Source organism: Astatotilapia calliptera, chromosome 7 (genome assembly GCF_900246225.1).
Source record: "Astatotilapia calliptera chromosome 7, fAstCal1.2, whole genome shotgun sequence".
NCBI lineage: Eukaryota > Metazoa > Chordata > Actinopteri > Cichliformes > Cichlidae > Astatotilapia > Astatotilapia calliptera.
In genome coordinates, this window is record NC_039308.1 from 31,403,712 (window position 1) to 31,419,325 (window position 15,614).

At 44.8% G+C, this 15,614-nt stretch overlaps 1 long non-coding RNA gene across 1 annotated transcript; it reads right to left on the reverse strand.

Moving 5' to 3' along the window:
• Window positions 1–571: 571 nt before the first annotated feature.
• On the reverse strand, window positions 572–15,208 carry LOC113025983 (uncharacterized). The gene is made up of 4 exons (XR_003272855.1): window positions 14,744–15,208; window positions 2,240–2,388; window positions 1,828–1,904; window positions 572–888 (listed from the first exon to the last, which is right to left on the reverse strand). It is a non-coding gene; the product is annotated as an uncharacterized LOC113025983 (long non-coding RNA).
• Between the last annotated feature and the right edge of the window lie 406 nt (window positions 15,209–15,614).

Consider the following 15,614-nt stretch of genomic DNA (forward strand, 5'->3'; position numbering starts at 1 on the left):
GGTGCAAATTACTGACCTCTGTCATCATTTTAGGTGGGGGAACTTGCACAATCGGTGGCTGACTAAATACTTTTTTGCCCCACTGTAAACACACTCGATTATCACTAAATCAAATTTAACACACGTTTGTAATGACGCTAATTCAGTTTACAATAGGGTTCATTCGCTCAGTCAGCAGGTGGCGGTATCCTCGTACACTGGGGAGTACACTGCCATTAAACGAACAGAAGAAGAAGAAAACCCTTGCACATGCGCGGTACGGATCGGGTAGGCCCGATTTGTACGGTCCGACTTTGCACATGCGCAGTAAGGATCGGGAGTCCCGATCTGTCACTATCTTTTTATTTTTTTGTTTTTGTCTACATTATATTAAATGTTTCATTATCGGAAACATTTTAAGAGATACTTGTTATTCTTAACATCTTAACAGATACCTGTAGCTATCGTAAAATGCTTTGACCGGAAGTAGACACCTTTCGCGCATGCGGGGTGCCGATCGGGTTTCCGGTACGGATCGGGTAGTGACAGGCTGCTCGAAATGCGGCCCTCAAATGCCTCCTTCATTTCCCTGAATTTTAAGGCTGTGGCGGTGTCACTACCCAAGAGTCTGTTTCTTAGACCATGCACTACTGAGATGCACTGCCTTCCACCAATGTTCATTAGGACATTCTGAATGACTTCAAAGATGCCCTTAAGTTCCTTTGGATAGTCTATGTTGAGGGCAAAAAGAAGGCCCATCAGCATGGAAATGGCACTTGAGACATCCCTCAGATTAGACAGGATTACTGCTGCCTCAAGGACAACCAACACATCGAAGATGTCTTCTTCTTTCACCATCACAATGCCAACTTTCATCCTTTTAGAAAACGTGTCTTCAATAACTGTCGGCTATAAAAGGGTTCAAAGACAAAAAATAAAATAAAATTACACAATTACAATTACACAATATCCCTTGTGCTTAAGAATTCATGTCTTTCCAAAGAAGAGCCATACTGATGCCTTGGATGATGGTGATTGGCTTTGGGTAACACTTATTAGTTGTTTTGGTTAATTATTAGTTTTTTCAGAATGAGATATGCACCCCCATGTTACAGATCAATTTCTTGCTTTAAACAAAGACCATGTTCATAAATAACTGAGCATGTCTTCAAACAAAATCCAAAGCACTTTACACATTCAGTCATTCACACACATGGGTGGATGACTGAATCATGGCTCAAGAGTTGACAGTTCGTCTTATAATCGGAAGGTTGTCGGTTCGAGCCCCGGCTCCGACAGTTTCAGTCATTGTGTCCTTGGGCAAGACACTTCACCCGTTGCCTACTGGTGGTGGTCAGAGGTGGCGGTGGCGCCAGTGTCCAGCAGCCTCGCCTCTGTCAGTGCGCCCCAGGGTGGCTGTGGCTACAATGTAGCTTGCCATCACCAGTGTGTGAATGTGTGTGTGAATTGGTGGATGACTGGATATGTAAAGCGCTTTGGGGTCCTTAGGGACTAGTAAAGCGCTATATAAATACAGGCCATTTACCATTTACAATGTGAGAAATCAAACGTAAAGCTGAAGTGAACAGTACAGCAGCGAAATGTCAAAGACCCTGGTGAAGACATGAATAAACACAAGACAGTAATAATATCAATGCTAGTTTGCCAGTTAGTTTCTCTGAAACCCAGACCATCTCCAGTGTCAAAGATCTTGTAATAATACATTTGGTGAGGAAGAAGTACACATGTTATCATGTGGCATCTATTGTTTTATAGATGCCACGTGTTTAATTTAAAATCCACTGTGGTGCTGTCATTATTAAATTTACTAAAAGAAACAATGCTAACCTTCACAGTCTTGAAAGTGTGTGAGGGATCTTCCTTTAGAAAATGAGGTCCTCTGTCCTCTTCCTTTGTGTAGGGCTCTGGTCAAAGTCAAAAAGAAAACAAAAACACTTTTTAAACAGTGTTTATGAAGCATGTAGACAGCTCCAAATTCACAGCTTTTTGATACATAATTCCATCAATATATGATTATCATTGGAGATTTTGAATCAGGCTTATCAGGACATTCAAGTAGAATATGATATCCAACCTACCACCAATACACACAGATTCTGTAAAAGTTACCACACTAAATGTCCAGTTGTGAAATATGATGACAGACTTTACTTATCAGCTTTCTTTCAATGAGTTCATCAGTTGAACTGGATAACCTAAAACTTAAACAAAGGATTAGATTTCGCAGTTGAACACTTACATCATCACCGAAGCATTTTATGAGCCTATAGCCCTCCTATGCCACTCTTGATTTTGTACAGCTCCACGAACCTCTCCATAATGGTCAAGCACAGCAAAAAGGAACCCTTTCAGGTCAACAGATGTAAGACGGGCAAATTCTGCTTCAACCTGAGCAATAGAAGAAGAGGGGTGGGGAGTACAGACAGAAAAGATTCTTTGAGACCCAAATTTAAGCAAACCGTCATCTGAGGTCCATTAGAGAAAACACAAACACACAAAAGCAAACAAACAAAAAGATGCACTTTACCTGCCGTTCAGCAAACAAGGAAGTTCAGAGAACAATAAGCTCTGTCTTGAAATCTTTTAAAGTAGAATGATTGTGAAAATTACTTATGTGATGTAAAACCTTAGTAAACGTGCGATTAAAAGAACACTATTTAGTTTATGCCACCTGCATGCGATCATCAATAGTGCAATATTATGTAGCCCTCATTTACTCAATACCATTAAATAAATGGGCTTTGGGTTCTTTTTCTAGTGTACTCTCGTACGATATTTTTAAGTTAACTTCTCTTTTGTTTCTGGGATCAATGAAGCTTATTCCTTAACAGTAGCACTACACGCAAAAATTAACACTAGTGTCTATAGTGCAGTAAATCATGTCATACACCATGTAAAGTAGAGCATTGCAACCCTCCTTTAATTTACCAAACAATGAAAACAAGAAAATAATAAAATGGCAGATTTCAGTATTCAGGCAAACCAACAAACACACACAGCAATTTACCCACTGTACACAGAATCTCCACACATACAGTGTAAACCACCAGTGATAAAACAATTATAGTCCCCAAACTAAACCTAAAGCCGGCAGAGATAAACCCTACGTTGCAGGCCTGTATTGATCCAGTATAAATCCAAAACGATCTCCCAACCGGAAGTTCTTCACTCAACTGAAGAAAATATAATCTGATCAAACATTATTCAGCTTTAAATATTGTTCAAGCTTTAAAGTGACTGTGCAACTGTGTAATAAAAATGTGCTCACGACTTTGGCCTTGAGAGCGATAAGAAGCGATCGCCTCATCCTGCAGGTGCAAGATATCTGCAAGCGAAGAGACTAGAACACCCAAGGCCGATTTCCTTTTATGGAGTTGTTTTTCTGCTAATGCAGCACTTTCCTCACAACCCCCTCCTGTAAGTTTTAGAGAATATATACCCATCCTCACAGCAAATATGAGGAATCTCCTGATGTGAGCTGTGTTGAGAGGTTGTCTCTGTCTCAATAAAAGTTCACTGATTCCCCATCTGCCGCAGGTGTCCGGTTGTCTTCATTCTCCGCCAGCCTGGTTAAGTCAATTCCTCCTTAACATCTAAAAGAACCTATTTAATGAAGGAAGACGGGTTCACTTTGTGTTTAATATTATTCTATTGCTGTTGTTGTTTTTTTTATATCCTTCAATTGGCGTCACGAAACAGGACCCGCTCCAGGTCAACTGGAACGGATGGGAGGACTTCGGCCGTGGTCTGAGTGAACGGAGTTTGGACAAAAGCTGTGTGCACACAAAAAACAAGGTAAGCAGACCTTTTATTTCTGCTATATTGAACATTATAAAAATACTTAGTGTCCAAACTCCTAGTAATTCATAACCAAAATTGTCTGGCTTACTTAAGGCTTGTTGAGAATCAGACAAGTGAATAAGAGATAAGTGAATAAGAAATAAGTGAATAAGTGAATAAAGATAAGAGTGAACTGAGGTCTGACCACGGTTGCAGCCGACGGGTTGCTCTCCGGTGTCGGATACATACCTCAGTGCAGGTCTGGGACCTTGAAAGGGTTTATTAGTAACGCCTTTCTAAACAAATTAAAAGGTTAAAGGCCTTGAGAATATTTTTTAGTAATATTCTCTAAACTACAGAAGGGTTAGGAAGGCCCAGAGGACTTTATTAGAAAAGATCCTCTAAAACTTAAAAAGGAGAAGTACTGGTTGGAGTCCAAAGGAGGGGTCCCTTTGATCAATAGGAGAAAACGGATCTCTTCTTAAAACCCCGATGATTTTAGTGTTTTAAATGTTTTGATGTTCTGTTTGATATTGGACACACATAAATACACGCTGAATGCTTGCTGTGGAACACTGGGCAGGACAGTTTGGTTCTCCGTTGTTCACAGATTACACAATTAAAGGAACTAGGTTCCTCTTTTGGTTAAAATAATACACCACACATAGAATTTTTTTTTTTTTTTTTTTACACATTTATTACATACATAAGGAGGGTAATGAGTGACTGCAGGTAATGTATGAAGTGTGAATGAGACGTGTGAACAAGGTGACAACCAACTAGCACCCCTATCAGGAAGCTCTAGGCAAGGTTACCCGCCAGACTCCGGTTTGGTAGAAGCTTGGTAACACCTGAAGGGATATTTCAGTGCTGACTCACCTTTAAAGCAGCGCCCCAGCTGTTAGTGCCTAACAGAGGCAGAAACCCAGCTGGCCCAAATTCTCCTTTAAAATCAATAAAAGAACACTCCTCCATTGACAGTAAAATGGATGGAGAATTAGATCGAGAAACTAATGATGATGGTTGGGGTCCCGGTGTTATTCTTAGCACATTGGGAGAACAATTAACATGTGTTGAGACAGTCATCAACTCCACACACCAGCCTAAAGAAGCAAAAAAGCAGAAAGAGTCATTGAGGAAAACAGCTGAAAGGTTAATGAAAGAAAAGGGAAAGGACGAGGGGAGTAGTGGTAACTGGGGAATAATTTGGCAGAATAAGGCTATGCAGGCAAAAGAGAAAGAGGAAGAAGCCAACTCAGCAGCAGCAGGTGCAGGTGTGATGAGCGGGGTGAGACACAGAAAGGAAGCAGATAAGCACGCAGGCCGCAAAGCTAAATTTAATCACTGGGTGTGTTTATGGGAAACTGCAAAACCACACATGAAGAAAAATAGGTCTCAGCCACCTCCCTATTCTGCCTCAACTCCTCCCTCAGCAGGCATATATCCGGTACTTAATATCTCTGGTGGAATAATGACTATTGGAGAAGAACCGCCCGTAGCTCCAACTCCCATAGATACCAAGCATTTTTGCCCAGGAAGCTCCTCTCTGTCGGCGACATCCTCAGCTAGTAGTAGAGCCCCCTCTTCTATGTCCCATTGTTTTGGAACCGGATCTGAGGGCCTAACTGACCCCTTTGCGAGCGCACCATTTGCGGTTCGAATGAACAGACAGGAACCCACTGAACAACAATTAACTGATCAAGAAGCAGCATTACGCAGCTGCTTAAATGAACATAGGTCAGTGGTCCAGGTGAATAATCGTGTTGCGTCAGCCCCTCTTTCCCGGTCCAACCCCTTTGCCAGCACTCCTGTCGCTGTTAAAGGAGATCTGACCGCTACTGCAAAAACTGAGCCTGGCACTTCACCAAATGTCACAGTTACCATGTCTTTGGTGGGCCGTCAGGATCCGGAAACACAGATGAGTTTAGCCCACGTTTTTGCTGACACTGCTACCCCACCAGGCGGGGAAGAAACTGAGGATACTGATGATGAACTCAGTGACCTTAACAATACACCCCCCTCTACCCCTCCCAGTCTAGGATATCAGACTAGATCTAAGGGCCCTGTGCCTCAGCCTCCAGGCATATTTCCCCTGGTCCAGACTAAAGCGCAACGTAGACCAGTGTATCAACCTTATTCATTCGGAGATGTCCAGGCCCTAGTGGACAAACTCCCTGACATAACGGAGGGAGGGAATGCCTGGTTGGCTGGTTTGGATAAATACACAGCTGGACAGGACCTCGCACTGGGAGATTTTAGAGCTATTATAACTAGGTGCACATCCCGATCTCAGGCAGCGGACCTGGAACAAAATGCGGGTACTACCATGCATGAGAACGAGGTGCCACTAATGCAGGCCTTGAGGTTTATTGGACCGGCCCTGCGCAAACAATTCCCACCCAAAAATCAAGGCACCTTACAGAAATTTAAATGGGAGGGAAAGCAAAATCCCACCCATTATCTAAATCAGGCTGTTGAAGACTGGGTGAACCATACAGGTCATCACCCCAGTAGGACTTGTTCACAGAGCATGTGGTTTAGAAGGGCGGTGCTGAGGGGCATTCCGGAGTCAGTAAGCCAGAAAATGGAGGATAATCCTGATTTGCAGGACTGTGACTTTGCAATCTGGAAGAAACATTTGATTTTTAATCTTAACAAAGTGCAGATTAAGTCTGATGATAAAGCGGAGAGCGTCGAAGATTTACAGTTGCAACTGTTGAAGGTTCAGCTGCAGAAAGCTAAAAACGACCTGGGTGGAAAAGGTGACAAGCCTAAAAAGCAACTTGTGGCCGCTGCGGCTCCCCCTCCTGGTCCAGTTGCCCCTGATTTGTATCCGAACCCATGGCCAACTGATCCACAGCCCCCCCAGTATGGTGCTTATCACTCCCCGGCCCCTTATGGGCAGAGAGGTTCCCCATTTGGAGGAAACAGAGGTGGTTTCAGGGGAAGGGGTCAGATGGGAGGTGGTAGGGGAGGCCAGATGTATGTTTGTTTCCGGTGTGGACAACCTGGACACTGGGCTAAAGCGTGCCCTTTGAACCCGGCTGCTGGAAGAGGCAGGGGAGCCCGTGGTGGGCCCTATCAGCATCCTGGCCACAGAGGTGGACCTCGTGGTGCTTTAGTTGAAGTGCCCCCGGCCCCACAGATGCCTGTGATGGGGTGGGAGTACTACGAGGGTGGTCCCCAGCTATAGGACACCCCACAGACTGCCCAGGACGGTGAAGGGACAACGGCGGACCCTATGCTGTCCATAACTGTAGATAGAAGAAGAAGCAGCTTTTTAGTGGACACTGGAGCTACGTACTCCACCATTAAGGATGTTGCTCGTGAAAGACTTACTGACAGAGTGATTACAGTGGTGGGCATATCTGGGGAACCTAAAACTCTGCCTTACACCGTGCCCCTCCCCACAACGGTTGGAGATCAGACCTTGTTACACAGCTATGTTTGTTCAAAACAGGCGCCTGTGAATTTACTGGGAAGAGACTTGTTGATTAAATTAGGAGCCACAATACTCTGCTCTTCACAAGGCCTAACTGTGACTCTCCCTACTGGGGTTGTACTTCCCTGCTCTGATGGGCCAGAGGGAGGTGGTCAGTTTCTGCTGCAACCCTCCTCCTGTTTGGCGGACTCTGCTGACATCTACTGGGCATTATTGGAAGTTGAAACACCTGCTGAACCAGGAGTTTGGACTGCTTTTCAGCAATGGCGGCCGTGGCTCTCACTCCTACATCCTTATGTCCCTCCCCCTGACCCACCTCATGTTACACTGTTTTATGACAGGCATGACACCACCTGGTACCAGCACATGTTCCAAAAGCAGTGTGAGGGGCGGGCTTGGTCTCTGAACATGTCGTGCATTTTTGCGGCACTGGAGGGAGTGGCAGCAGCGGTTACTTTTACAACAGATCAATTACAGTGGTACATGATGTCTGATGAGGCAGCTCCCCATGTGTCACTGGCCTTACATCCTGGACACCAGGCTAAGGAGCTGGGTGGAATGGTTAAACGTTCCCTTGCGGCCACTGACTGGACACCTACAAAACTCCCACAGGTTTTGTTTTCTCCATCTACCAAGACATACCAAATTTTAAATGATTGCTTTAATTCCTCAACACTGCAACATGGAGTGGTCAGCGGGTCACATGGCAGAGAACACACAGACCACTGTGATGCTGCGCCTTTACTCGACTCTCTTCCAGATTGTTTGTGGTCCCTTGGACCCACAGATGTAGGTTTAGTTGATGTGGAGCCAGTCTCTTTTCAACTGTCATCTGCTACCCCTTTGTGGCAGCCTCAGTACCCACACAGACCGGAGGCTGAGGCTGGGATTGCAGAAACAATTTCTGGTTTGGTCACTGCCGGTGTCTTGGAGCCCTCCTGCTCTAAGTGGAACACGCCCATCCTACCCGTTGAGAAAAAAGGCACGGGGAAGTTCAGAATGGCACATGATTTGAGAAGGATTAATGCCTTACTTGGCACTCCTACTTTGCCTGTGCCTAATCCTTATGTTGCCTTGACCAACCTCCCACCATCTCATGCCTGGTTCACCTGCATTGACTTGGCTAATGCCTTTTTCTGCCTCCCACTTCGTGAGTCACTGCGTGACATTTTCTCATTTACATTTAGAGGCCGACAATGGCGTTACACTCGCTTACCACAGGGATTTGCCCTCTCCCCAGGACTGTTTAATCAGTGTTTGAAAGAACTTTTACAAACCAGCCCACTACCATCTGACTGTATGTTAATACAATATGTGGATGACCTTTTGCTGTCTGCCCCCACGGCTGACATCTGTTTGGAGGCCACCAGAGTGGTACTTCACCACCTGGCCAACACAGGTTTTAAAGTGAGCAAAAACAAACTACAGATTGCAAGAAAACAGGTTTCTTTTCTAGGCCGTATGGTCTCACAGTCCGGTATTTCCTTGTCCCCAGAACACAGGAACTCCATTTTGCACCATCCAAAACCTCTAACTGTAAAAGACATGTTGTCATTTTTGGGCCTGACTGGTTACAGCAGGACCTATGTCCCAGACTATGTTGGCCTTACTTCCCCTTTGCGCGTTTTGGTAAATGAACAAGGCATGAGAAACCTCTCTGCTCCCCTCTCATGGACTACAGAAACAGAACAGGCGTTTATAAAGTTAAAACAACAGCTTTCTGTCGCCTCTGACCTTGCTGTGCCAGATTATGCTTTGCCTTTTCATCTTGATGTTTCTGGAACTGGAACCCATATCAATGGTATCCTGTTCCAGAAAAAAGGGGGAGAGAGAAAAGTGTTGACATATGTAAGCGTAATGCTTGACAACACTGAAAAACGCCACCCACCGTGCACACAACACGTTTCTGGACTTGCAAAAATCATTCAGAAAACAGCACACATAGTGATGAACCACCCACTAAAAATTTTGACATCACACAGTGTGGTGGCCTACGTCTCCTCACAGGCCTTCACACTCACTTCACTCAGGCAGAGACGCCTCAGTACCATTTTGGAAGCACCACACATCTCCTACTCACATGAAGGCATAAACATGGCTGATCACATGGGATCAGGGGAACCACATATGTGTGAAGAGGTTGTGCAGGTACAGGAGAAAATCAGGCCAGATTTGCAGGCAGAACCTCTAATGGATGCAGAAAAAGATTGGTTCACAGATGGATGTTGTTTCAGAACTGAAAGTGGAATGTTGAAGGCTGCATGGGCAATAGTGGAACAGACAGACATGAGATGGAAAACAGTGAAAGCAGAGCAGTTGACAGGACAACAGTCTGCACAGAGAGCTGAACTGAGAGCGGTGATTGAAGCCTTAAGGATGGGAAAGGGACAGAAAGTGAATATATACAGTGATTCAGCTTATGCTGTGGGAGCAGTGCATGTGGAGCTCAAGCAGTGGCTAAGAGCTGGTTTTTTGACAGCCAGCGGAAAGCCTATTAAACATGAGATAGAAATGAGGGAATTAGCGGAAGCACTGTTGTTACCTGTTAAGGTGGCAGTGGTAAAATGCAAAGGACACAGTGCCGGATTGGACTTAGTGGCATTAGGTAACAAACAGGCCGACTTAGTAGCTAAGCAGACAGCTGGTTACTTACCCTCCCTGATTATGGTAATGGACCCAGAAGCCACACCCCCTCCAGAAAGACCACCCATACAACTAGGCCTAGCCACAATCAGAGAGTTACAGGACAAAGCCAGCCCCCAGGAAAAATCATTATGGGTAACAAGAGGGGCCACAAACACAGATGTTTGGCGTGGCCCAGATGGAAGGCCCATTCTACCGCCAGGGGTCAGACAGACAGCAATGGAAGAGGCACATGGAGTGGGGCATGTGGGACCTGCACAAATGATGAGGAACTTAGCCGCCTGGTGGCACCCTTATCTAAAAGACATGACAAAATACATGGTTAAAACCTGTAAGGAGTGCAACCAATTTGGAATCAAGCCCGCCTTCAAGCCAATAGCAGGGTACTTCCCCATCCCACTTTGCCCAGGGAAAGAAATAATCATTGATTACACAGACATGGTGGACAGAGTAGGCAGTTACAGGTACCTGCTGGTGGCTGTGGATGCATTTTCAGGTTGGCCAGAAGCCTGGCCGACAGCAAGTGAAAACAGTAGAACTGTGGTAAAGTGTCTGATTAATCATTATATACCACAGCATGGGTTTCCCGAGGTCATAAGGTCGGACAATGGTTCACATTTCAGGAACCACGATCTGCAGAGGGTTGAAGCCGCATTAGGTTTGAAACATAAGTTTGGCTCAGTTTACCACCCCCAATCCCAGGGGAAAGTGGAAAGGATGAATCAAACTCTAAAAACTAAATTGGCTAAAATCTGTGCACAGACCAAATTAGATTGGGTTAAGGCATTGCCTCTTGCATTAATGTCCATAAGATGCTCAGTAAATCAAACCTCTGGTTACACTCCATTTGAGTTGGAGCATGGCAGGCCTTTTCCTGGCCCCTCCTCTCGCCTGTTAATGTCGGATGAAGCTGATTCAGACCTCGATCCGAGGACATATTATAACATGCTCCGCAGTTTTGTTGCCCAGTATTCCTCACAGGTCGCTGAAAGAAACCAGCAAGAGCTGAAAGAGGCGGCTACACCTGGAATGGACTACGTCCTCCTGAAAGTCACAAAGAGAAAGTGGGCTGAGCCTCGCTGGACAGGCCCTTACCGCATAACAGAGCGGACCTCCCACGCTGTCAGGCTCGAAGGGAAAGGTGACACCTGGTTTCATTACACACAGTGCGCTGCTGCCACCGAACCAGGAAGAACCTTAAGAGAGGTGCAGAAGGACCTGTCAGAAGGAGCTGCAACAGCATCACCAACCACTTGAGGGAGCCAAAACTCAACCTACAAGCCGGCTGGTTACAAAAGGGGGTGTTCTCCATACTGAACTAAACATTTTTATTTTTCTATTTTTAACATCTTTTATGACTTTGCTTTTATATTGGCTTGAGTTTTTAAGATTTACATTTTACATTGCAATAGTTTTAACCGCTGAAAGCTCATTTAAAGTTGTGTCACTGATACTTTTTGTTGCTCTTTAACTCCTAGAACACGCCCTTGGCGAGGGGGGGGAACTGGACCACCTTTCTCTGCCCCATCATCCTCTATTAGAAGACATCCAAGCTAAGTAAACATGTCTTGGCCCTTTCCCCCTGAAATGACAGGCAGGCAAAGATGTTGCGTCTTTGTTTGCTTCCTGGCCCTGGGTCTCATTCCCATTGGCATAATCCTGATCTGTGAAGGGCCCACGACACTTCTGACACCTTCAAGTTCAAAAGCTTCGCCCCCTTCTGACAGTCCCAATCTGACAAATGTAGCCCCTAGGGTCTTGCCCACCACTTCCTCTCCAGTTTTGCCCACGCCCGATCCATTTAGAAAGAAACGAGACACGGTTACCTCCTGTACCCCAAGTACGACTAGAATGATTACTCTCTGTGTCCCCAACAATAAAAGTTGGGTAGTCGAAATAGATTTCGCTAGCTTCCCAGTCACTCCCGTCACCAAAGACCAAGGGGGGGATCTTTTTAACCTTGCAGTACATCTCTCCTCCTCAGTGTGGTATATAACCCTGGGAGGTTGGCATCAGTGGAAGTGGTCCAGTTTAGTGTCAGAAACGGACCTCGATTGGTCCAAGCACTCTAGGGGTCAGGCTTTGCACTGGAGAAACCAAAATATGCTCAGAATAGCAAAAAAACCGGATCTTTCAGGCTTAATTTTTACCCTAAAGGATCTGGCCTTGACCTCCTGTCAACAATTTATACTTGCCCCTTGGACTGATCGCACCGCCCTGTATTGGCAAATGGAAATATGCCCTAGCGTTGGTGCAGCTCCAAGCTCTGTAGTTAAAGATGATAACCCCACCTTTAATGGCCCTCCGGTGACATATACAAACGGGGGGAGAAACGGCCGAATACGCATTGTAGAGACAACTAAAATGTCTAAAGATGACCTCTTCCAAATTCTAACCGGTATTTCTGGAGCAACAAACAACTGGTTACTACTAGCTGAACAAGCTGCTGACAAGACGGCTTCCGACTGCATAGTTTGTATGGGAGCCCGCCCAACTTTAAGAGTTGTACCGGCGCCAGTCAATAGTGCATGCCTCCTGCATCTTATGAACAATACAAAACGAGGTCATTGCTCATATCTGGAAAACCACTTTCCTAAAACTCAACGCTCGGTCTCTAATAAACCACCTTTCTTTTCTTCAGATGTAGCTGTGAACAATTTCACTTGTATTAACCTGACTGGCAATGCAGTAAAACTAGGTAGCTTGAACTCTTCTTGGTGCACTGAGATGACGGTTATGAAACCAAACTTCCGACCTACGGCTAGGGCTGATTTGTGGTGGTGGTGTGGCAATAACAAGTTATATGATGGTTTCCCTCGGGATGCGTCAGGTCTTTGCGCTCTCATAACTCTTATTTTACCTGTTTTAGTCACTCCAGTAGATCTCTCTATAGAAGTACACGAAGTTGGCCTCCCATCCTCCTCTGAACGCCGCTCTAAACGTTCTCTAATCCCAGGTTCAGCTCATAATCCAACCTATATTGATGCTGTAGGTATACCCCGTGGGGTCCCCGATGAATATAAACTGCGAGACCAGGTTAAAGCAGGATGGGCCTCGATACTTTGGATGGTTGAAATAAATGCGAATGTAGACAGAATTAACTACATTCACTTTAATGTGCAACTGTTGGCTAATTACACTCGAGATGGTTTTGAAGCTGTGCATGCACAGTTATCTGCCACTTCCCTAATGGCTTTCCAAAACAGGGTCGCAACGGATTTTCTCCTCGCAGAAAGAGGCGGAGTCTGCAGCCTTTTTGGTCAGGAGTGCTGTACCTATATCCCCAATAACACAGCTCCTGATGGTTCCCTCACTAAAGCTATTACTGGTCTCACAGCTCTTACTGTTAAAATGAAGGAACACTCGGGCGTTGATACTGCCATGTGGGACTCTTGGCTTAACATGTTTGGCAAATATAAGGCCCTTGTAGCTTCCATCCTAGTTTCCATCTCAGTTTTTGTTGCTGTCCTAGTCACCTGCGGTTGCTGTTGTATTCCATGCATTCGATCCCTCTTCCAGAGACTGATTGTTACAGCTCTCACTCCTGAGGATAAGGATCTCGCCCGGCAGATGCCTTTATTGGCTAGTCAACTTCCCACCTCCTCGCCAACGGATGATGAAAACTCTGATCGTGAGGGTGACGAACATTATCGTCTTTCTCTTGTTTAAATGCTTCTAGAATGGTTGTTTCTCTGTGGTGTTTTGTATTAGGCTTGTTATTAATTGTTTCCCTCACCCACTTCCTCTTGAAGGATATATCTGGTTGAACTGTGTCTGGTCGGGTTGTGAGGGTTAAGCGATGTTCTCAGGGTCTCCGGACTTAAGCCTGAGCGAATGTGTACTCCCACCACTGGATATAAATTGTTTTTTTTCCACACCCCTTCCTCACGTTTTACCATATTCACTTTTGAATGTCCTTAGCAGTTACCGTTCTGGGTTTATTTTATGGTTGATTTATTCTTTCACATTTTCACGTTTATATCTCTCATTATTATAGTATACTCTGTACTCTCCACATTTTTATCATTACTTATGCTTTTTGGTTGCTGAGTTACAGGAACTGTTAATTTTGTGTCACTACCCTGGTTGCACTGACTCGTTGTATCCTTGTGTGCAGGACAGCTGTTACTGCTTTCGTCGGGAACCGAGACTGCTTGCAGCCGACCCCTGGGCAGGGTGGTGCCTGGACTCTTTTCTCCTCATCTGCAATGACAGATAAAGACAAATGATAAGACCCGAGGAGTTTTTCGAGCCAGGCTTCGACACGTCTCTGTGTTCCTTTGAATGTTACTTATTTTTGTGTGTTGACCCATTTAAGATGGGTCAAAAGGGGGATTTGAAGAAAATATAATCTGATCAAACATTATTCAGCTTTAAATATTGTTCAAGCTTTAAAGTGACTGTGCAACTGTGTAATAAAAATGTGCTCACGACTTTGGCCTTGAGAGCGATAAGAAGCGATCGCCTCATCCTGCAGGTGCAAGATATCTGCAAGCGAAGAGACTAGAACACCCAAGGCCGATTTCCTTTTATGGAGTTGTTTTTCTGCTAATGCAGCACTTTCCTCACAACCCCCTCCTGTAAGTTTTAGAGAATATATACCCATCCTCACAGCAAATATGAGGAATCTCCTGATGTGAGCTGTGTTGAGAGGTTGTCTCTGTCTCAATAAAAGTTCACTGATTCCCCATCTGCCGCAGGTGTCCGGTTGTCTTCATTCTCCGCCAGCCTGGTTAAGTCAATTCCTCCTTAACATCTAAAAGAACCTATTTAATGAAGGAAGACGGGTTCACTTTGTGTTTAATATTATTCTATTGCTGTTGTTGTTTTTTTTATATCCTTCACAACGAGCAAAAAATAAATAAATAAACTCAGTACCTTGTGAAACGTGCAATCCCCACCAGCTTAATCCAGGCAACAAGTTGTCCTCAGCTCCTTCAGAAACACTCCGCTCTGAATGCAGTAGCACAAAGATGAGGAAGGTCCGTGATCTCCACGTGCTCCACAAGCTACCTGTTTTAGCTTCCCACGTTGCCAGAGGTACTCTGAGTGACGCGGGCACTCAGAGTGACTATCTGGGGTGTGTCCGTCGTTATCCAGTTCGGTAACGATCCTCTGCAGCTTGTTACGTTCCACAACTATAGCGAAACGGCAGCCTACAGTAGTCCTTATTAGCGAACGGCTGGGTTAGCCTCACTTTAACTTAATACGTGTGCACAGCCACAAGAAACAAAGCACACAGTCCAGCAGACTCACGCTGAAACTTTACGTGTTATGTCACTAGCTTACCGACACTGTGACTTATCTCTCCGAAAAGTCAAAACACACTTACTCTTAGTACATAAAAACAAGCTAACTTCTCCGGATGCTCCGTGTAACTCACGCGCTCTCGTCTCTTTTTCCCTTTTCCTTCTCCACCCTGTGTTACCTTCACAGACCTTATCCCCGTAGGAAATTACAGTTCTCACAAACAATTCACAAGAAAAGAAAGAACTTGTTTTAAACAATGCAAACATGTTTTTAATCATTTTACATGAACTTTTACCTTTTTAAATATACAAGAAAATTTAAATAAATGAACTCTTTGATATTTATATTCTCAGATTTCACTTATCTTTTACTATTTATGCATCTTTTTAACCCGGGTTACAATTACTTCTTAAGAAGTACCCTGACACTACAATCTTTATATCATTTGTTCTACAGAGCTATTAAGTTACAATATAATCTGTGGTGTTTCCAGTCAGTG